The 8004-nt window shown below is 42.2% G+C and overlaps 1 long non-coding RNA gene across 1 annotated transcript in view; it reads right to left on the reverse strand.

The window, feature by feature from the left end:
* Positions 1-3292, reverse strand: part of LOC134731951 (uncharacterized) — a 39222-nt gene extending 35930 nt beyond the window's left edge. The window contains exon 1 of the long non-coding RNA XR_010114695.1: positions 3227-3292. This is a non-coding gene — a long non-coding RNA (uncharacterized lncRNA). The remainder of the gene's footprint in view (positions 1-3226) is intronic.
* Positions 3293-8004: the final 4712 nt, after the last annotated feature.

Here is an 8004-nt window from a genome sequence, read left to right on the forward strand (position 1 = left end):
AATGATTACAATAAAGGATCTGGTTGCTACTAAGCATGATACATAATTAGCATGGTTAGTGTCCTTATAGATGTGTTTCTTTTGAGACAGAGTCTCCCGCTCTTTCGCCCAGGCTGGAGTGTAGTGGCACAATCTCGGTTCACTGCAACCTCTGCCTCCCAGGCTCAAGCAGTTCTCATGCCTCAGCCTCCTGAGTAGCTGAGACTACAGGTGCCTGTCACCACACCTGGCTAACTTTTCTATTTTTTGTACAGACGGGATTTCGCCATGTTGCCCAGTCTGGGCTTGAACTCTTGAACTCAGGTGATCCACACACCTTGGCCTCTCAAAGTGCTGGGATTACAGGCATAAGCCACCACGACTAGCCCTTATAGATGCTTTTTAGATTAACTTTGAGCAAGATTAGATGGCTGGCTGTGATCAGAAAGGCTTCTGGTACACAACTGTATTCTTACTCTATTTTCCATCGTCTTCTTTCAGTGGGGCAAGCTTGGCCTGAAGTCTCTCTCTTTCTTGCTCTTACTGTACTTCCTGGAAGTCTGCAATAACTGCACACACGAAAACATACTGTTTCTTGGTTAGAGGACTATCCACTTCTCACCCCATCTGCTTTGATATAACAATTTCCTTTAATGGACTGTAACTTGTAAACTCACTTCCAGATAAAAATTTCTATGTTAAGATCCTTTGGGTTTTAAAGAAGAGAAACCAATTTGAAGGCACTCTAGCAAAAGCAGGAGATTTATTGTAAGTCTTGAAGGCAGGGAGAGGAGCTAGGATTCAAGAACACCAGTCAAGAAAGCAAAATGTTGGTGGAAACTCAAGAAACGTGGCCTCTCACATTTGCCATCTTCTTTCTCGGTGGACTGGCTTTTCTCTGCTCCTAAGTCCTCTTAATAGTCTGGAGTTGGCTGCTTATGGTTCCAAATTTACCATCTGGACCCAGAGAAAGACTGGCTTTCCTTCTCTCAACCCCAAGTCTAAATTTCTTGCTGTATTTTTTTTTTTTGAGTCTCGCTCGGTCGTCCAGGCTGGAGTTCAATGGCGCAATCTTGGCTTACTGCAACCTCTGCCTCCTAAGTTCAAGTGATTCTCCTGTCTCAGCCTCTTGAGTATCTGGGATTACTACAGGTGCCCGCTACACGCCCAGCTAATTTTTTGTATTTTAATAGAGACGGGGTTTCACTGTGTTGCCCAGGCTGGTCTCGAACTCCTGAGCTCAGGCAATCCACCCGCCTCGGCCTCCCACAGTGCTAGATTACAGGCGTGACCAAGTCCAAATTTCTAAGAAAGAGACTTTGGCCCCATTTCAGTTAAGCACCTACCTCAAGTCTAATTATTCTAAGGCAAGAATGTGCGGTCACATGGACAAATGGCTCCTGACAGCCCACTACTGGGGGAGACAGGGAGCAGTTGAAGAGCCATTGTGAATTTACACAGATACAAAAAAGCTGTGCATCACACCAACTGTATTTTTAAAAGCATGTCCTAGAATCTTTTGTCAGATTTAATGTTACGCATGAGGATATTTAAAAATAAACTATCCATTTTAAGAACATCATCTGCAAGAAAGTGAACACTAAAATTTAAGAGGAAACCTGAGTTTGGCTCCAGTTAAATCCAGTTGCTCTGCAGAGACAGAGCCTGTGACACAGTCATGATAAGCAGCAGGAATGTATGATTATATCCTAAGCTGCTACGATAAGGCTTCTATAATTTTTCCAAATAATTTTGGAGGATATTTTCATTTAATTGGTACAACATGTTAAACTTGCTAATAAGAACTTACTAAAATAAGCCCAACTAAGAAAAATAATAATAAATTCAGTGTTCCATACTAGAACAAAACCAAACCTGTAATACATAAACTTAATATTCCAAGTATTGTTTGAAAATATAAATTAAATGTTAACATCATTGTATTCAAGATCCACCAAGGCAATGGAACAATATTATCTTACAGAGAAAGAGAAGGGCTTCCTCAAATTGTTCTTTAATACCAAAGCAGCCACTGAAATTAGGGGACAAAGGAACCAGACAGAGGGGTCTGTTAGCTACTTCCATCAAATCAGAGAATTTTGAAATAGAGTGTATCTTGTTAACTTTATCAGAGGACCACAGCTTTGGAAGAGCACCTTAATCAATAGTGGATACATGCTTTATGTGTAAGCTTTGAGGGAGAGAACAAAGATAGAAGTCTTCTTAAGTTGCGTCGAGTCCAGGTAGCTTAGCCAGGGCCTCACATAAATATTTGTGGGGTTAGTAATGAATGTATGACCAACGGTGATGCTTCCATGATTATACACCATAGTCCCTTATGGCATTATTTCAAGGACTCTATTTCATAGGATGACATCGAGAGCAGATAGAGACTTAGGTTTTCTTGTTTTGTTTACAGAAAAGTAAACAGAAATTGTTTTTGCTATAAGAGTCATTAGTATCAGAAATAAATGATAACTTTGATTTTCCTGGGTTTTAGTAAATACATGGCTTCATAATGTTGATGAAAAAAGTCAAACCCTAAAATATTTGAAGAAATATTTTAATCGGATCCCAATATGAGTGACCATGGCCAGTGACACACCCTCAGGAGGTCCTGAGAACATGTGCCCTAGGTGTGGGGCACAGCTTGCTTTATACATTTTTGGGAGACATAAAACATCAAATTACTTTTTGTTTGTTTTTTGAGACAGAGTCTCACTCTGTTGCCCAGGCTCGAGTGCAGTGACACGATCTCGGCTCATGGCAACCCCTGCCTCCCAGGTTCAAGTGATTCTCCTGCCTCAGCCTCCAAAGTAGCTGGGATTACAGGCACGTGCCACCAGGCCAGGCTAATTTTTGTAGTTTTAATAGAGACGAGGTTTCATCATGTTGGCCAGGCTGGTCTCAAACTCCTAACCTCAAGTGATCAGCCCACCTCAGCCTCCCAAAGTGCTGGGATTACAGGAGTGAGCCACCTCACCCGGCCAATCACATACATTTAAGATGTACATTGGTTCGGGTCAGAAAGGCGGGACAACTCCAAGCGGGGCTGGGGCTTCCAGACTATAGGTAGATTTAAAATTTTTCTGGTTGACAATTTGTTGAGTATATCTACAGACCTGGGATCAAGAGAAAGGAAATGTCTGGGTTAAGATAAAGGATTTTAGTGAGCAAAGTTTTTACTATGCAGACGAAGTCTTCAGGTAGCAGGCTTCCCAGAGAATAGATTGTAAATGTTTCTTACCGGACTTAAAAGGGTGCTAGGCTGTTTCTTAGTTGATTCGCTCCTGGATCCAGAAAAAGGCCTGGAAAAAGGGAAAATGCGGTTCTTTACAGAATGCTGATTTTTCCCCACAAGAGACGACTGTGCAGGACACTTTCAAGGTATGGCAAGGAAATATATTTGGGGTTAAAATATTTTGATTTACTTCCTTGTTATGTGATGTTATGACAGACTCAGGTTGGAAGGCAGGCCACATTATATAGTATTACAGATAACCTCTCTGATGAGATTTGATGGTTTGTAGGCTGTGACTCCCCAGGCCCCTAGGGTAGGAATTTGGGCAAGAGAAGAAAAAAACTCAAAGTCCAGTCTGTCTTCAATAATAATATTAATAATAATAATTACACTAATTTGGTAGGACTCAACATTTTTTTTTCCCCTAGTTTTTTTTGAGACAGAATCTGTCTGTTTCTTAGGCTGGAGTGCAGTGGCGTGATCTTGGCTCACTGCAACCTCCACCTCCCGGGTTCAAGCAATTCTCGAGCCTCAGCCTCCTGAGTGGCTGGGATTACAGGCTTTTGCCATCATGCCCAGCTAATTTTTGTATTTTTTGCAGAGACGAGATTTCGCCATGCTGGCCAGGCTGGTCTCGAACTCCTGACCTCAAGTGATTTGCCCACCTTGGCCTCCCAAAGTGCTTGGATTACAGGCATGAGCCACCATGCTCAGCTGGACTTTACATTTTCAACGCTACGCTTTATAATATGTGTCATGTCATTGTAGACTTTTCTGAAATTTTGGAACTATGATGTTCAAAAAGGAGGGCCCCATATCCCTGGGTCATTTATTTAAATGGTAGGTACTAGTACCTTTATTTTTAAACATGGAAAATATTTCAAAACCTTGTGGACGGAAGCAAGGTCTTAAACCATTTGTCTCACTGTGACTGCATCTCATTATAGTTCAGACTGGTAACTGAAACTCCACTCCCAGGGCTACATAGATTATGCTTTGCACACACACCCTTGGAAGGAGGCATGGAAGACAAAACCACCTGAGCTTCACTCACCACACCTAGGAGCATGGTTGGGTCTGTGGAGAGTGATGCCTTGCTCTCCCTTTCACTGAGGCACCATACAGGCCCTGATATGGTTTGACTGTGTCCCCACCCAAATCTCATCTTGAATTCCCACATGCTATGGGAGGGACCTGGTGGGAGGTAGTTGAGTCATGGGGGCAGGTCTTTCCCATACTGTTCTTGTGATAGTGAATAAGTCTTATGATATCTGATGGTTTTATAAGGGGAGTTCTCCTGCACAAGCTCTCTCTTTCTGCCTGCTGCCATCCATGTAAGACGTGACTTGCTCCTCCTCGCCTTCTGCCATGATGGTGAAGGCCTCCCCAGCCATGTGGAACTGTGAGTTCATTAAACTTCTTTTTCTTCCGAGACTCAGGTATGTCTTCACCAGCAGCACGAAAACGGACTAATACAGGCCCCTTTTGAAAAGCCCCACAATAGAGTGTCTCCCTGTCCAATGCTTGCCTTTAGCAATAGACATGAAGTGGGGGATGATAGGGCATCCTCTCTGCAACCCATTCTCCCTCTCCCCTCCTCCTGGACATGCTTCATTTCAAAATGCCAAGTATGCTACAGTTAGCCTCATGTGTCATGACTATTTCACAGATGTTTTCCATTTGTCTTTCACTGGACTAATTTTCCTTGTTTTTCTCAGAAAGAGGATATTTTCTCCAGGATTGGGTGGGCAGTTGGGGGCTGGGAGGGGACACTGCTACTGTGGGACCCCCAGGAAAATTCTGGAATTCTAGGTGACGTCAAGGCAAATCCTTCGGCTTGCAGTGAAATGGCCTGGGTCCTGTAGAATATCTTCAGCTGAAAGTACTTTCAACGGATGCTAAAAATACATTGCAGTTTATTTTCCCCAGTAGGGAGCATATGTGTTCCCACTTGACCTGGAAACACAAAGAGATCCAATGTTAAATGTAATGTTGCTCATTCCAAGATAAATGAGTTTTCTGGAGAGCAAGGGAAAGAAAAAACAACAGTCGTCTGGGTATAGTTTTGCCTTTGCTCTCTGGAGGAGTCAGTGTCTTGAACACATACTTTATGCTCCATGCTTGTAGTTAAGTGGCAAGTCTCAGGCTTCTTAGCCATTGCTGATTGGAACTGGCTGTCTTTCTTTTTTTTTTTCTTTTTTTAACGAGACGGAGTCTCGCTGTATCGCCCAGGCTGGAGTACAGTGGCTTGATCTCGGCTCACTGCAAGCTCCGCCTCTCCGGTTCACACCATTCTCCTGCCTCAGCCTCCCGACTAGCTGGGACTACAGGCGCCTGCCACCACGCCCAGCTAATTTTTTGTATTTTTTAGTAGAGACGGGGTTTCATCGTGTTAGCCAGGATGGTTTGATCTCTTGACCTCGTGATCCGCCCGCCTTGGCCTCCCAAAGTGCTGGGATTACAGGCGTGAGCCACCATGCCCAGCCGACTTGCTTTCAAATCAGATGAGTCCAAGGCAGGTTTATTAAATTTAGGAAAGAGGGGTGAGGTATGTTTTAAATATTTTTTAAGTAAAATTTTTAAAAATCCAAGCAAAAGGGGTCAGATTCTTTGTATCTAATCTGAGCTTAATAAATTCTTCTTCCATCTTTTTTCAAACAATGAAGCCAAAATATGAAGTCTGAAACACCCTCTAATTGGACTGTAGATTTACAGACATTGGTATTAAACCTTTTCTGTTAAAACTAGCAAATTGAACAAACACAGCTGATCTACAACTAGCATAGATATTCTGTTGGTTTCCTGCAGTGACATTTAAGAATAGTTATTAAGCCTAGTTCTTGTAGTTGGGGACACTTTGTTTAGAGCTTTGGATTACCCAATATAATATTCTTCAATTTTGTAAGAGATCAGTTCAATTTCTACTGAAGACTGGGTGGCAGCCCTGTCTCCAGCTGGTACCTCTTTCCCTCTTCTCTACAGCTTAAAATACACAGTCTGCTCCCAGTCAGTTAAGAACCAATCTCCTCTACCCTCCTGAGCCCTGAAGAATTAGCACAGTAATTAAACACATGAATTTTACAGTCTGCCTTGATTTGAGTGAATTTTGCCACTCAGTATCTCTGCTTTCATTTTTCTCCATCTGTAAATGAGGCTAATGGAACCTACTATTCAGGGCTGTTGAGAAGATTAAATGAAATATTGCATGAAAAGCACACAGCACCGTGCCTAGGTGAATAGAAAACTTTTAAGAGATGTTAGCTATTATGACTGGTGATTATTCTGAGATTTCTCAGTGAGCGATGCCCAGTGGCAGGAGAGAATGCCATGATCACCAAGACCTCGTTTGACAAAACTGTTTGATGTCAATTTTTAAGACTTTATTTCTAATCCCCTGCTTTGGACCAAGCGTAACACCTTTCAAAGGGATATCTCTTCTTGGCTGGGTGCAGTGGCTCACACCTGTAATCCCCAGCATGTTGGGAGGCTGGAGCGGGTGGATCATTTGACGTCAGGAGTTCGAGACCAGCCTGGCCAACATGGTGAAACCCCGTCTCTATTAAAAATACAAAAATTAGCTGGGCTTGATGGTGTGTGCTTGTAGTCCCAGCTACTAGGGAGGCTGAGGCAGGAGAATCGCTTGAACCGGGGAGGCAGATATTGCAATGAGCCTAGTTCACGGCACTGCACTCCAGCCTGGGCAACAGAGCAAGACTCTGTCTCAAATAAATGCATACATAAATAAATAAATATCTCTTCGTTTTCCTCTTTCTGTTTTTCTCTTGACTTTTTCCACTTCTATCTCCTCCAAAGACAAGTCAAGAAGGGTGTGGCCTAATTAAAATCGCGAAAGTGAGATTTTCTCTTAGTTGCCTTTAGCCACATGGGAGGAAGCATTGTTGTTGCTGTCATTTATTTAAAGCAAAATACGATCTAAAATTACAAGAAAGAAGAAATGTGGGAAACCCTTTGCCCCTTTTCATGACACAGACAGCATATCTTCAGCTTCTCCAGACTTCAAGGAGAAAATTCAGTTCATTTTGTCATGAGATGTTGTAACCCAGCCCCGGGACTCACTTGTGTGGAAGGGTTAAGTGATTGCCAAATTTTCTTTCAAGACTAGACAGGTAATTTTCATACTCCAAAGTCAGCTGGAACCTCCAGCCCATGAATATCCTGTCTTCTAAGGTAGTGAACAACTAGGTAAATGAAATCATAACAAAGTCTAAATCAGAACAAAAGCAGCTGAAAAAGTGCTACATTTCCTGGAAGCTGTGCTTTCTGAACTCCTCAAGGGTAAAGGGAGAGCAAATTAAAGGGTCTGTTTTAAAGACCAAGTCAGTTAACAAATTGTACTAGTTTCCTAAGATTACCCTAGTTTTAAGAACAGAATGTCTCCTAACCTGAGAAACCCCTCAGTCTTGTGCACACTGGAATGTTTTGTCACCTTAAAATCAAGACTTGATTAAGCTGTGATAGATTAAATTAAAATTCAATGGAAAAGAGTGCTCATATGATTTTCAAAATGCATCTTTAATAGACATAGAGTAATATAAATATAAGTGGAAAAAGCATACTGACTAAATGTCCTCCTAAGAAGTTATCATTATCTAGGCAAATCCTGGCCACTCTGCCCATGTAGTTATAGTGCTTCGTTTCGTAGCACTTATTCTAATTGCAAACTTGATCCCTAGAAGGAAATAATTAGCCTTTACAGGCACTCCTTTTGAAAACCCAAACCTTAAAGTGACACCAAATATCCTATAGGCCAAGAAAGGCGAAAG

Source organism: Symphalangus syndactylus, chromosome 1 (assembly GCF_028878055.3).
Source record: "Symphalangus syndactylus isolate Jambi chromosome 1, NHGRI_mSymSyn1-v2.1_pri, whole genome shotgun sequence".
NCBI lineage: Eukaryota > Metazoa > Chordata > Mammalia > Primates > Hylobatidae > Symphalangus > Symphalangus syndactylus.